Source organism: Chinchilla lanigera, unplaced genomic scaffold (assembly GCF_000276665.1).
Source record: "Chinchilla lanigera isolate Chin_1 unplaced genomic scaffold, ChiLan1.0 scaffold00064, whole genome shotgun sequence".
Classification (NCBI taxonomy): Eukaryota; Metazoa; Chordata; class Mammalia; order Rodentia; family Chinchillidae; genus Chinchilla; species Chinchilla lanigera.
Window position 1 is genome coordinate 8,274,128 of NW_004955465.1, and position 15,922 is coordinate 8,290,049.

Genomic DNA, 15,922 nt, shown 5'->3' on the forward strand with positions numbered 1-15,922 from the left:
GATGGAAGGAAGGAAGGAAGGAAGGAAGGAAGGAAGGAAGGAAGGAAGGAAGGAAGGAAGGAGGGAAGGAAGGAAGGAGGGAGGGATGGAAGGAGGGAAGGAGACAGCAAGAGACAGACAAAAGGAAAGAGCAGAAAGAGGGACAGAGGGAGGGGTAAAAATATTAGTATAAAATTCTTCATCTGGCCTATAATCCCAAGAGCTGAGTCATCTAATAATCCACTTTGGTGAAAAACAAAGCTCTAGTAGCTGCACATCTCCATCCCTTTGCTGCTGTTCTTAGGACGCAGCTCATCCCTTGTCTGGTTTCTAATCACCCTCTCGATGAACAGCTGCTCTATCTGCCTTCATGGACGACCACGAACCTCTCAGATTCAATACAGTGTGCAACCCACCGACAAGTGAGGCTGAAACATACTACTGCCCCTGTTCTGTTTGTTTCCTCACTGACTCATTAGCACTGTCCGTCCAACACAACATAGGTACTCATCTTCAGGTGTATTAAAAATAAGACTCTCTGACAGCCCTGATTTTGAATAAAGCATCTATCTGTTCATCTGAATAGCTCAGCTACTTTAGGTAAACCATCAATCACTAAAATCAGCCAAAAACTGCTAGAGAAGCATCTTCCAAAAGGCACATAAATAAATCTGCTAGTTTCTTAACATTCCACGCTTTCAATTAGCCTTTCTACGGCTCTGCTCATTTCTTTTTTATAACCATGTACTTCTTCTTATTGATTCTTAGCACTTCATATATTGGCAGGAAACCATTGCCAGCCTAATATAATGTTATGCATTTATGCAGTGCTTCCAGTGAAGTCATGCTGGAAGCTCCTCAGCATTTGAATGAAGAGGCTGTGCAGTTCTCCTGGAAGGCGGGTGGCTTAAGTCTCTTGGTATTTCCAGCATCCCACCCAGCACTTGTAACATTCTAGGCACTCAGTATCTGCCCCTGGAATGAGAGCAGGACTCCAAAGTCACATGCTCTTGGGTCTGATGTCCGATGTTGATACTTCCCAAATCTAACTTGAAAATCTCGTTACCTCTCAAGACTGTAGTAGTTTCTTCTCTGGTATATTAGGGACCACAAATATCAACTTCAGAGTCTGAAGCTAACTTGAACACAGTGAGATCCTGTCTTTAAAAAAGCAAACAAACCAAAAGAATCTCTACCTCACAGGGTTTCTATGAAAACAGTGAAATAATATATCTACAATGGATAGCAAAGTATGGCTGATTTTCCCTAAATCATGCACATTATCCTCATTCACATTTTCTTGGAAATCATCATGACCTGGGTAATGTCAGGCAAGAGCTCCAAGTAGGGCCCTCTTTAACACCAGGGACTATGGAGGGGTGGCCCCTAGCCCTATAAAACAGCACTCCTTGGAATTTTTCTTGGCCATGTTGGAATACTTCTCACACCTTGATAATGGTCCAATGCTGTCAGTGTTGATCTCATTCTGCCGGACTCGACCCTAAATGACCAGTGATAATCGCAGCTGAGGTGAGTCCAGGCCAGCTAATCTCAGTTCCCCCCTTACCCACGACCTTCCTAACATACAAGCTTTCCTACTACACTACGGGCCCTAAAATTACAAAGGGATAGAGACAAATATGGGAAAGATGGCCAAATCAGTAAAAATCCCAGGCACCCCCAGAACACTGTGGCCAGGGAATCCTCAGAGATACTGGATATGGGGGAGGCAGGGACACTTGAATGATCCTGGAGATGAGACCCTCAGCTCTGGCTAAGCGCTCAGTATGAGTACCTAAATATACTGTACTTTGTAAGTGCCACTCATTAATTGGGTAAAAATACTTTGAAAGAACTGAACTTAAAATAAGAAAGGCCATGATTATGCAGCCAAGAAAAGAAAAACTCTTTTAACACAAAGCTCACCTGAAAAATAATATCAAAGCTCATAAAAAATAATCTTCCATATATTTCTGGAATTTTATCAACCAAGAATTATTTACTTAGTGTCTGTTACAGGACACTTCATCCTTTAGAATATACAAAGTACACTCAAATATATACATATTCTGAGTACTCAAATTTAACTCCCCTCTCACAATGAGTGAATGACTATATCACTGGTGAAACATGGTGTCATAATCCAAAAGTCTGAGCAAGAAATTTCATTGATGGCACTTGTTTGTGAAGCATTTAATATTCCCTAATATTCCTATCATTTTAACACTAAAAACTTACTCCAAAGCTTGAGTGAAATCAAAACTCTATGAAGATGTGCTACAGTTATCCTCATAAATTGTACTACACTTCAAGGGAGATAACACTCCACAATGTACTAAAACAAGCACTCTTATTGCAGAACCTACCCAACACATAGGAGAGGTTCGTTTTGGAAAGGCACACAGACAACAGACCTCCCTCAAACTTTTCAGCCAGGACACTCCTTCTGTTCCAAGTCTAAGAGTAATGAATTTCACCACGGCTGCTGGCTGCGGCCAAGGTTGGCTGGTGAAGGTGGACAGGTGATATTTTGGGTCAGGAAGGAGGAAAGAAGAGGATTCTGGCATAGAACTTGGCAAATCTGCAGTAAGTACAAGTTTATTACTGGCAATCAGGTTTGCAGCTGGAGATTCCAGGATACATTTCCTGTTGTATTCCCTTGGGATACAACAGGAAATGTATTCAAGAGAATGGTTCACAAGGTGTCTAAACTATCAGAATGGATCCCTAATTTGATGTACCATATCTTGAAAGCCAAAAGAAAAAATAGGAGTCACCAGGCCAGCACAAATACACTTTCATCAGTTTGGGTTCCAACTATCAAGTAACACTAATGAAAAGATGTAGACTTGAGAGGTTCACGAACCACAGATATCAGCTTAGGAAACAAAGTCAGAGATTTTCCATAGTCAGATGGGAAGTGTGTGGAACACAGCTCAGTCAGAACCTGGATTTCCTGAATCTCATACTGTTTGTCTTCCCTGACTCCATGTTGTGAAAGAAGAGGATGATTCAGGAGAAAAAGAATACGGCTTTTCCGGAAAAAAAAAAAAAAAACAGAAAATACAAAAATAAGATCTCCGGTCCATCTATCATTCACACTCAAAACTCCCAGGCCAAAGGGACTCCTCTGAAAGACCATTCGATAACTCACTACCTGGAGCAACACCCTCAAACAACATGATACACAAGGCACTGGGAGCAGAGGCAACCAGGAGCAAGACTAGGCAGTCTCTGGGTAAAATTAAACTACTTCCCATGACCCTAAAGTTAAAAAAAAAAAAAAAAGTAGTATCTTCCTCTCTGCCTGCTGAATTTTCTCAATACATTTTCTAGCAATTTATAGGAAAAGGTGGGTAGCTATTAATGCTAGCCTATGTAGAATCTAGTAAAAATGAATATATGACTTGGTAACAACAAAAATAAAAGGCATACATCTAAGATCTATGCAGTCAGTATTTTAAGGAAATTGCAAAACCAGAATAGGAATTCCAAGCACTCTCCTATTACTTAGAAGACAGTTCCCTCTACTATCTATGGCCCTATCTCTCAGTGGTGTAAAATTTCCCCCAAAAGCTACTGAAAACCAGCTGTACAAACCAGTAGTCAGCAGCCGTATCTGGTGGAACCTACAGAGTGGGAATCAATACAAGGAGAATGGCCGTGAGCGTTTAGGTACCGATTCCCTGGTTTTCTACTCTCAGGTGGGGCAGATGATTAAGGAGAATCACTCCAGAAGAAAGAAAGAAAGATGAGGAGGAAAGTCAAACTCAGACACTGGCACAGCTGCACAGGCGATGTTCACAGCAAGAGCTAGGGGAAATTTTCATACCTACAAAATCCACAATGTTAAGTGCTCTATGTGTGTCATCCCTGCATAAATGAAATTGACAGACAATGCAGATTTCTTATTAACTAACAAAATAAATGCAGAACGATAACCATGCTGTCATTAGCGCAGTGACTATACAATAAAAGATAATTACTGTTAGTTGTTTTTCTTAACTATTTGGGGACTGGGAATTAATTGTACTAAAAGTTATAAATGCACACTTTCCCTGGAGCTTGTTAACTGAGATGTCACTCCAGCCTAAAAAATTAAGAGTTAAGAAGCAGCTACTGCCACCTGCATTTCTGGGCACCTGAACTGATTTCCCATTATGAAGATGTTTTTACAAATCTATTTCAAACTAATACGTGTAATGCCCTTAATGCTGGGTTGGGCTACAACAGTCCCTAGCTGCACTAATTACTCAAAATTCATAGGTTACTGTAAGCTAGTTATCACAAGGCAATATGTACATCAAGGTATATGTCAATAGGTTTCTAATTTTAGCTGTAACCTCCAGGAATGAAATATACAAAACAATTACTTTGTGCTTCCCAAATGACCATCTGATGACACCTGGACGAAGACACATCACAAATCATGACAGAGCCCACCCTGCTGTTAGATGACTGCGCAAGGTCCCCAGGTGGACACAGGCTGCACGTCTGAGCTTGAAATGGAAGGAAGGAGGGACAAGCTGCTGTTCCTGGGAACTGGAAGCTCCCATGAATGTGAGGAGGTAGATGGGCGCCCTGGGTCCACCCAGTGCCTGTGCCTCCTGGTGCCAGGCAGGGTGGCAGGGACACCTGCTCTGGGTAAGGGCCGCATGCGGGTCACACAGCGCACACCTGAGGAGGCTGCATCTGAACAGCTGCCACAGCGGCCACGGCAAGACGGTAAGGATTTGCTTCAGGAGAAGCAACAGTGGTCCGCTCTGCCAGGACCTGTGCGCTCACACGATCCAGACCCAGAGCAGAAGAAGCGTTCCTGCAGTTGCTCTCGGGGGACACGCTTGTTTTGAGGCTAAGCGTGAGCCCTGACTCCAGTGAGTTACGCCTCAGAGCATGGCGGAAGCAGAGCGACTTTGAACAGAGGGTCAGGAGAACTAAACAATGCTGCCCTGCACAGCCCAGGCCGCTGTCCTTTGAGGTTTGCTCAGTTAGGTTAGGTCAAGTTAGCAAGTGGGAAATTGTCAGGGAGGAGAATGGGTGTGTGTAGTCTAAGCTGTCACCATGCACGCCCACACAGCCTCACACAGGCATCGTCCTTGTGAATGCTCCACCGCCAGCCTGTGAGAAGGCCACCTGTCCCAGTGCCTTACTGACGCAGCATGAGTATTCTATGTCTGCCAGTCTGGTACTTCAACATGTTTTCATATTCATTCGTGATATTAGTGATGTTTAAAAGCTTTTTATGTTCTTACTATAGTACTTCCTTTTTACTATTATTCTTTTTTGGGGAGTGGGGGTTTGAGACAGGGTCTTGCTATGTAGTTCAGGCTGGCCTTGAATTCACGGTGATCCTCCTGCCTCAGCCTCTGGAGTGCTGGGATTACAGGAGTGCATCACACATGCCCGGCTCTTTACTACTATACTTGACATTTTACTACTAGAGTGTTAATTTTTCTCTTTCTAATGTACCTATCATATGCACTGCATATATTGCAAATATTGATCATTTGTGTTTCATCCTTTAAGGTACACAATAATTAAGAAAATATTCACTGATCTTTTAATCAGACAGTATAAATCATGGCACCTTTATAAATAAGTGGACCATTCTTATCATTAGCTAAAATGTTTGCACAGTAGCTGTTCCTATGTGTACCGTAGGTTGAGGAGCCTGTTGCTGAGCTGCAGGAAGGGGCTGGGCCCGCAAGGATCCACCAGAAAGGCTGCGGCTCCTGCTGTGCAGTGGCTGAGGGATCGCTGGAGTCCTGAAGCGCGGAGGCTGCACACAGCTGAGGAGAGTCCGCCCAAGGAGGCAGCGGGCAGGCTCAGCAGTGGGGACCGGGCCTTCCCTTTGCAGCGCTGGACAGCAGAGATGGGGGGATGCAGCCTGTGCTGGGTCTGCTTAGTATAGGAGGAAATGAGTAATGCGTCACTCTGTGAGGTCCCTGACTGTGCCTGAAAGCTAGAAATAGACTTGCTCCAGGGCTCTGAGACACAGTGTGACAGCAACTCCTCCCCCGTTGGACAGAGGGAGAGGAAGGAGATTTGAGAAGCATCCACCAGAGCTGCCAGATTACACAGAGAGCAGGAATCCCAAAGGAACTGCCATGCTGTGGGCCTGTGAAGGAGGCAAGCAATGTTAAATGGTTCACTTTTTTATCAAAAAGAGTGAACTAAACAAAAAGGAAACATTTTCAACAGTGAAAGTCATATTTGAAAAATGCTCAAATTTCTCTAGATCTGCAACTGTGAGATCCCCAGGAAGTACAAGGAAGCAGATGTTTCCTTGCGCTGGCTAACAAACTCTTTCCTGCAGCACGATGGCATGTCTCTCCACAAGACAGTCTCAGGAGGCAGGGAGGAGACAAAGGCCATGTGTGACTTGTTCTCAGTAAAGTACGATCTGATTCCTCAACTGCACCTTACTATGCATCTTCCAAGAACGTGGTCCCCGGAGGCTCAAATACCCAATCAGATTTTATTTTAGAGACAACATAAACTTCCCAAAGTGAAGCAATCCATAACAGATTTCTTTATGGATAGAAAAACGATTCCAGGAGATGAGCTAAACACAGAAATGATGATTCAGTAGGGATAAAGTGCGTACCAAGAGTCACAGTACAAAATCTTGATCCCTACACATCCCTATCTGAATGTGCTCACCTCTTCACCCTTGCAGAGTCTTAACTTCCTCTCCTATAAGAACAAGAGTCCATGGTCCGTTACTGTAAGGCAGGACAGCAAGTCCACACCCCATCTCCACCTCTGTGCTCAGTTTCCCACCCTCCTGTCACATCCATCCTAGACACGTCATAAAAGCTATGTGTGCGAACAGTGCAAGAACACAGGAAGCCCAACGTGTTTCCTGAAATGAGCTGTGAAGACCTCTTTACATGCAGGACCTTAAAGGCCTAAGAGCACCAAGAAAAATGCAGATCAATTTGCTTACTGGATGTAATACTTCAGAGATAAACAGTAACAGAAGGAAAACTGGTCTGTACAAGAGACCCAAGGACAGAGGCTCTATGGAATCAGGAAAAATCCATTGCTTTTTGTTCCTTTGATGTCTAAGAACCCTGCTCTCAGTGTAACTCCTGAGTGGCACTTCCAACACAGATAAGAATTGACTCTTCTGTAGCTTTTGCTTTAAAAGTTTCACTACTTCCTATTGTGCTGTGAATGTGTGTCCCCAAAACTCAGGTTGAAATCCATATTCCTAAGGCAACAGCATGAGCAAGTAGGTTTTCTGGAAGGTAAACAAGTGAAGGGGATTAATGAATGCTCTTATAAAAGAGAAACCACAGACCTAAGTTCCCCTTTGCACCATGTGAAGACAGAGCTAGACTGTGCTACCAGTGAGAAAGGGTCCCTCACCAGGCACTTAATCTGTTGTCACCTTGCTCTTATACTTCCTAGCCTCTAAGGCTCTGACAAGTAAATTTCTACAGTTTACAACCCACCTCAGTTTATGTTACTTTTATTACGGCATCTCCAATGAACTAAGACACTTCCCACCAGAGGCTGGGTCAAGTGCCCGGTCTGAATACTTATCTTCATCACTCAATAAAACAAAGTAAAGAGATACTTCTTTATTATTTACTTGGTGCTAGGCATGTAAAGATGTTGAATAAATGCTTGTGATGAATCTGCAAATATATTTGACTCTTAAGCACAAGTATTATATTTTATTCAATCTTTCTAGCTCTAGCACCATGGAAGTGTATACAGTATCTTCCCAATAAACATATTTCTTTGCCTAATATTTCTTATACATATTATAGACACATCCAGTTCCTGACCTTCATGAATGTCAAAATATTAACTACTTGGATAAATTAACCTTCACATTCTTAAAAAATCACTTGGGCTCTTCTAGTGTAATAAAGAGATTTTTAAAATACAAGAGATGTTCCTCCTAAAGGAGGAACTCCACATTTGATATCTATCTCATAAAACTTGGGGACAGGGGATGACATGGAGGTCGTTTTGCCAGTCAACACCCCCAGTTCAGGTCTGATCAGCCTCCTCTTCCAGCTGCCACACCAGGGCCAGCGTGTCCATCACAGGCCTGAAAGGCACCATCCATCCGGCAACATGGGGTTCCACACATGCTGAGTTTCCAGAGCTCGACACTGGTTCAGGTTTTGCTCACATTTCCATGGTAGATTCTGTACCCAAGGACTGCATTCTGTTTACGCAGAAAAGGACTTAGGGAAACAGGAAAAGTTAATTTACAAAGAGCAGTGAAAACTGATATGAAAAGTGATGGGTTGTCTCACTTCTCACGATTCTGAGTTACCACTAAAGAAATAGTACAGTCAACCCTTGATATTCATGGGGAATTAGTTCCAGGACCCCCTGAGGATGCCAAAATGCACAGATTCACAAGACCTTTATATAAACCCATGCAGTGTTTTCATATAACCTACACACAGCCTCCCATAGTCAGGAGCAGCACAATGTTTTGGTCAACAATGGCCCAAATATTTGATGGCAGACCCGTAAGATTGTATCATTTAGTGACATTACAGCTGTCTTAGTTTGTGTAAGTATGCTCTATGCTGGTCCCACAGTGACAGTCACATAAGAAAGTGTTTCACACAACACACCCCTTGCAGTTAAGCAGCACAGCAGTATGTTTCAGATCACCTTCATATCACTTGTGATACCTAACACAAAGTCACTGCTATGTCAGCTAGTGTACTGTGTTGTTTATGGAACAATGACAAAGGCAATCTATACTTCAATTCAGACACAATGTTTTTAAAATATGTTTGATCTGAGGTTGACAGAATCCATGTACCCACAACCTACCAACCATATAACCAACCTCAGAAGATGTCAAAATTGGGGCTCTATCGGCCTTTGCTGAGGGTGACTGAACATTACTGGGGGTGACAGCACCAGCTCACATGACATGAGCTCTGCCACCCCAAAGCTCTGTGACTTTCAAGAAGATAATCCTTCCAGCATTTCTTAATCTGTCGAATGGGGACTTGTGGCTAACATGAATTAGAGTGGTATGGAAAGTCTTCGGCCAATAGTAAATGCTACTGTTATTTGCTGGTGTTAATGTCATTATTAGCAAACTATTCAAGGAAGTAACAACCCTATGTTCTCTAACATAAACAGAAACCAAAACCACTAAGTTGGTAATTGTTTCCCACAAGTCATCTTAAAAGCAACTCAGAAAATAAGCTGTAACTGATTACCAATTAAGGTTTTTTATTGTGTTTATTTTTACAGAACCATGTCCTCTCCCTCTAAACACAAAAGAAAAGAGGATGAAGACCCTGCACACAGCAGCACAGTCTCGGAAGTTTTCCCCAGGTGAGAGTAGAGAAACCTGCCTGCTGAGAGGTGCCAAGATCTCTTCTAAATCCCAGCAGCTCCTGGCAGTGCTTTACACTGACATCCAACAGCTGCTCTGGCCATGATGCTTTTGAATGCGATGAGGAACAAAGTAGGCTCATAAAATGAATCCATGAGGAGAACAAATGAACCAAGTCCTCGGGCTGGGTATACAGCGACACGACATGCACCTGACCTGCTGCAGGACTCTTACCCACAGCTGTCTGCACAGGGCCATCTTTTGCATTAGGTCCTTTTACTCCATGAGCTTTCCTTGAGGTGCCAGGAATGCAGCCTGACTCCACATCTTCGCCCTTGCCTTGGCATCCCACCAAGACACACTTGATGGCTCCACTCTGGAGCTACATGCCGGATGTAACCCAGCCAACCTCAAACCCAGATGCTTGCACAGGAAGATATGGAACTTCCCAGTGGCCCCCCGCTGCTCCTGCTATTGCCAGAAGGTAAGTATAGCTCACACCTTCCAGAAAATTCTTTTGGTCCCAACCAGAGCTGCCCAGCACAGAGGGAGTTTCTTTTGAAGGGTTCACTATATGGGCAACTGGATCTGTCTGAGGCTCCACTGCTGACGCTGGTGCTGTGGGTGGAGGGGAGGTTACAGGACTATGCTGGAAGGCTGTGGTAAGGGAAGGCAGTCTTCATCTCCAGCACAAGGAGGGAACTAACAGGCACTTCAGCTGTTCTGCTGACCTTCTGCCAGGACTCCTGGTCCTTCTTACGCTCCTGATTCCCTGTGTTAGAGAACACAGTAAGGTAGGAATGGCAGATGTGCTGCTTAGGGCTGGCAGAGACTCTAGACTCTATCTCACAGATGAAAAGGACTGCAGCAGCGGGTGGGATCAGCTGATGGCAAGGGCATCTTGGCGATGGTGTGGCCCTCCAGCTGGGGTATCTTACATCCCGAAGCAGAGAGCTGGCCACTGCTTCTTCTTACTCCTGACCCACTAATGTGTCCTGAACATGGTCCCATTCATACACCATGCATGGCTTCAACTCAGACTGGAGAGGTATGGTAGTCCAGGAGGGGGCTGAAGTAAGGCCTCACATGGCTCACATTTGCCCATGGGTCCCTCAGGATCTCCTCTAAAATGCTTTGCTCACTGGAGCTGAGGACCAGGAACTTCTTAAGGAGGTTTTCATACCCTATGGATACAAAGAAATGAATACTGTATATTTTATTCAATACCTATACCCACAGCCCCCAGAATTTCTCTAACAAAAGGCAGGGAACCAGTAACCATGATAGAGACTGACTCCCAGGCTACCGATATCCACCACTGAGCCGTCATATGTTTGACCCTATGAGATCTGGGGCAGCAGGAGGGGAATTGTCCCAAGAAGTACCCAGCCTATTTGCCAGAGGTAAACTCCTTGCTGAGGCCAAAGTCTGCAACCCTGACATTCAGGTCAGCAGCCAAAAGCGAGTTCTCTGGCTTTCGGTCTCCATGGACAGCCACCCTCTTGAGGGCAGGCCTGCACAGAAGCAGCATCTAGTAGAGTCTGTCTTGGGCATCTCTGTCTTGCAGCCCTGCTAAGAAACCAAACATCTCACTCCACTAGTGTAATCTACAGCCAGGTGGAGTACTTCCTGGGTCTCAGTCACCTCCACCAGTCTCCAAATGTTAGGGTGACTCAAGGTTCCCATGATCTGACTTCCCTTGTGTTCCCTGGAAGCTGGAGGAGGTGTTCTGACTGTTCAGGGCCTGCACGGTCATCTCAGTCCCAGTTAGGACGAGCCAGGCCTACCTCACTTCAAGATGGTTGCCCAGCCAATGGTCTCAAGGGGCCAGTAATGGTTTATATGAGTCTCCTCTCAACCAGAGATGGATATGCGGCCAGGCCGCAGGTGACCTGCTCAGTATACTAATGTGAAAATTCACTACTCAAAATGCAGACAGTTCTGTCATCCCCCTCAAAGGAGTGGGGGGGTCAATGGAAACAGGTCAAGGACACCTGCTCCAAGAACTAATTCACAAAACCAAACCAGTAAGATACCCTCCCCTACATTTGAAGCTATTTTCATGTCACAATTGCCAACAAAACTGCCAACTGTGACCTGAAGACCAACTTACCACAATCACTGCCACCTGGTCAGTCAGATCTGGTCAGCTCCCACAAGCATAAATGTGCCAATGCACTTTGTTCAAAATAACTTACACAGATTTCTCTGTCTTAATAAAAACTTAACCTAGTCTTTCTTTTCTGGACATAGCAGGGGGTTTCCAAGGACTGTGCATGTGGGTCCTAGATTAAGATTCTTTATTCCTAAATTATTTTATTGGAGACTAGTCTCTATTTTTACTTCACTTTGACCTTAACAAATTGACAAAAAGAAAAAGAAAAAATGAAAATACACTGAAATGAAAAAGTTGAGTGCAACAAAAATATCAAAGAATAAAAAGAAAAACAAAAATAAAAGGAAAAAATAAGAAAATAAAATTTAAAAAGACAATGGGGAAAAATTAAAAATAAAAAACTTTAAATAAAACACAGAGTGTAGGGGAAAAAAAATCACAAAATGGACAAAAAGCCAAACAACAAAAAAAGACTAACTGTGCTCACAAAACTCAGCTTCTGAGAGGCCACCTGCTCAGGAGGGCAGCTCCAGGAGCTGGACACTGACAGGACCTGTGCCCGGCTTATGAAACCCTTAGAAGCCTGCAAGGAGACCTTTCAGCTTCAGCCTAAAAGACCCCAGGTCCCTTCCCCCTACAATGCCCTCAGCCAATGCCCTCAGCCCCCAAGACACACCCAAACCCTGAACCTTGAGGGATCCCCAAATCTGTTCACCTGCAGTGACTCAAATCCATCTAGTATGAGACCCCAAAGCTGTTAGCTTCCAGGGTTTCACCCAGAGAACACCCAGTCCCCACAGGCTCGGCCCCATTGGGCGCTATGAGCCCAACTCCTCTCCACCTAAGAACTCGGAACAGTCGGCATAGAGAGCCCAAGTGCCCCAAATGCGAGGCCTCCTGGAGACTCATGCCTCCCTCCCAGAGTCCCCTAAAAGCCCTCTCTATATCCTAGGACCTCAAGATTCCTTACCTTCAAATCCCAAATGTGTGCCTCCTGAGGGACTCCAAACACATTTTACCCCACAAATCCCAAATCTTCTTGGAGCATCCCAAATTTATTTATTTATTTATTTATTTTGGGGGGTCTTCTTCATTTTTTTTGAGGCAAGGTCTCATCACTATGTAGTTTAGGCTGATCTTGAACTCACTAATTGCTTGGGCTGTCCTCGAACTCAGTGTTCTCCTGCTTCGGCCTCCCAGGTGTTGGGATTATAGGCATGTGCCACCATGCCTGGCTGAGCACCCTAAATTTCTTCAGTCTGAAAGAACCCAAGACTTCTCCTGACAAAACCCAAATGTTCTCAATCTGAGAACCCGCCACTTAAGAAAATACAGCTCCCTCATGCTGATAGTCCCAAAGTACCCACACCCAAGAAAGCCATTTCCTTAGTCTAAGTGACCCCAAAACACCACACATAAGAAATTTCAATGCCCTCTATCCTAGACCCCAAATGTCCCCATGGGAGAAACCTCAATTCCCTCACACAAGGGATACAAATGTTGTCTACCCAACAAACCTCTGTTCCCTCAACCCTACGTCTTCATGAATATCCACCATCCCCAAAATCTGCCCCCTCAGCCTGAGGTACCCCAAGTATTCTCCACCAGAGAAACCCAAATTCCTTCCCCACAGGACCCCAAATATTCCTCAACCAAGAAAACCAATTCCCTCAGCCCAAGGGTTTCCACAGACCCTTACCATAGAAACCCCATTACCCTTGGCTGGTGTCTGGGAAACCATGTACTCACCCTGGACATGGCTGCCCCCTGAGACCCACATGCTGCCCACTGACTTCTGGGTGCCAAAGCACAGGCCCCAGCTCCAGGGACATCACATATCCACAGGGTGCTGCTGGTCCCTGACCCTGCTGGGGCTGAGGGTTCTTCCAGTTCCATGGGGCTCTCAGCCACCTGCTCCAAGGTCCAATCAGGGGATAAAAACAACAGCCTGGCGTGTCATGATCCCATCTCATTCCCTCCAATCCCTCCCTGCTCTCTTTCTGAAGAAACAGGGAAAAAGGGCCCTGCTTCTCACCTTTATTCTACTGCTCTCCAACTTAGGACCCAGGAGAACAGAGCTTGAAAGGAGATATACAGTGTGAGAGAAAGACAGTGTCACGTATATGAAGATGTCAGCCAGCCCCAGGATGACAAGCACCTCTACTGTAAGAAGGTCCAGGACTCCTTCATCAACAGCTGTGTTGTTCATGGATCCCCTGGGCCTTTGAAGGATACTACGGTAGACACAAGGCGCATCCCAACTGCTCAGACCTCAGGCTGCCCATGGCGGAGAACTGCGACAGCCAGCATCCCTCAGGCAGGGCTCGGAGTGTGGAATGAGACATGGAGCTGCCTTGGGTCTGCACTTTGACCCCTATGAGACAGCCAGGAGTGAACATTCCTGGAAGATCATGAAAGGAAGAAACAGCTATGCATAAGTGGATGCAAAGGACAAATCCCGGACTAATGGATGAGGTATGTGCACTGCGCCTGAAACGCTGCAAAGCAGAAGCTGGTGGTCTTTCAGCACCATGGGCAGATCCCCCACCACACCCGCAAGGCCATCGGGCTGGGCTGTGGGCTGCTTAGCTGGCATGGGGACCTGTGTGCCCAGCAGCTGGGCGTCAAATGTGGCAGCAAGCAGAAGAACCCGTACACAGCAGGGAGAGCAGATGCAAAGCCAGAAATCCATCTTGTGCCTGGTGCTCTCTGCCCTTTTCCAGTAAGAAGTTCCTCAGGCCACCTGTGGAACTGAGTCACCACTCTCAGAGCTGCCCCAGGAACATCTCCAACAAAAACCCTCAAGCCAGGGGATCACTGTGCAGCGCATCGGCTTCAGCAGCGAGAACGCTCTGATCCACACAGCTGGAATGACAAAGAGGAGGCCAAGAGCTTCAAGGAAGACATAAAGAGGCACAGAAACAGACAAAACTGAGACGTCCAGGCCCTTTTCTAGTTCACCCAAAGGACAAACAGGGAGATCTGGGGAGAGTGAGAGAGTGACGGACGCAGGGCTTAGAAGAGGCCAGGAAGCGGAAGCAGAGGGCACAGGCGAATGGATGCTGAGGGGCGAGGGACACTCAACGTGGAGAATGCAGTGTGCACAGGGCTTCTGTGAGAAGGCAGACGTCACTGTGCACCGCAGGTCACCCACAGGGCAGAAACGCTGAGCTGGCAGGGAGTGTGGGAGAGGCAGGAGGTAAAAGTCCACCCTCACCAGGCACCACAGGACACCCAGGGCAGAAGCTGTTTCCTGCTTTCCTATGCTGTTACATTTACTCCTCTTGTTCTCTGTTTCATAAAAGTGGCTTTTCTTTCCTCTAGGATCTTGGAGGAGACATGTACTGTTTATATTACTAATGATACAATCATTGAGTTGGTTTTTTTTTTTAAATTATAGTGTAACTGCTAAGAAAATGATCAGCTTACACATAAACCACTGATTAAATTGTCCTTTGCAACAATATACAGATATTATTGTATTGAACTTACCTATCAATCCCAGGGTGCATCCATTTGTTTTATTTATTTCCTTATTTAGTTACATATGTACATAAATGAGCACTTATTTCCGGTGCTAGAGACTGAACCCAGGGTCTCATGCATTTCAAAAGCAAATTCCACCTACATCCTCACACCCCCAGTTTGACTGTTACATTGTGAGGGGAAAAAATAGAAGTAATTGAGGTAACACAGAAATGACAAATCAAGATTGGGATGTCAGTGCTGCGGCCCAACATGTGACACAACCTCATTCCCCCATCTGCTGCCCCAGCCTTACTTCTTGATGTTTATAATCATAAATTATAACCTTCTTTACTGTAAGGTTGATAATTACTTCTACATTTATCAGTGAAGTCATCATTTGTTAAATATAAGAAAATTCAGATTTAGTCACCAATTTAAAAAAATTCAGCTTCCTGGGTTAAAGGAACCTAACACCTAGGCCTGGCTAGAGACTTGAGGTTCTAGAATTCCAGAGCAGTGCTTCCACTTGAGGTCCTGGCAAGAAATGGGCCAATCAAGGTCAGAGATAATCCACAGTGGATTCTTAACGTTTGGTCTCAAAGAACTGCTTTCTCTTTTAAATAGGAAAAAAAGTGGGGTGGGGAAGAGAGGAGGGAAGGGGAGAGGGAGGGAGAAGGAAGGGAGAAGGGAGGGAGGGAGAAGGGAGGGAGGGAGGGAGAAGGGAGGGAGGGAGGGAGAAAGCCCAAGGTCTTTTAGTTTCTTTGGGTTATAGCAATCAAGAGTTATCTTCTTAGAAAATAAAACTTGCAGGGTGCTTCAGAAGAGCTTTATTTCTAATTTGAAAAGCTGTAATAAGTTCTGGTTTGCTAAGAGCTTATAACATCTACTCTTAAACACTGAATTGTCTCAAAATGATGTGAGAAGGGGCATGGTGATTCTATAATGAAAGTGTTTCCTTTGCACAAGAGAACATAAAGTATATTATTATTTCTAAAGGTAAGGGAAAGACGGCTTTCATCATATTTTCA

At 45.0% G+C, this 15,922-nt stretch overlaps 1 protein-coding gene across 5 annotated transcripts in view; it reads right to left on the reverse strand.

The window, feature by feature from the left end:
• The window catches only part of Fars2 (phenylalanyl-tRNA synthetase 2, mitochondrial), a 467,635-nt gene that overhangs the window by 396,013 nt on the left and 55,700 nt on the right, over window positions 1-15,922 (reverse strand). The gene's annotated exons all lie outside the window — the stretch shown is intronic.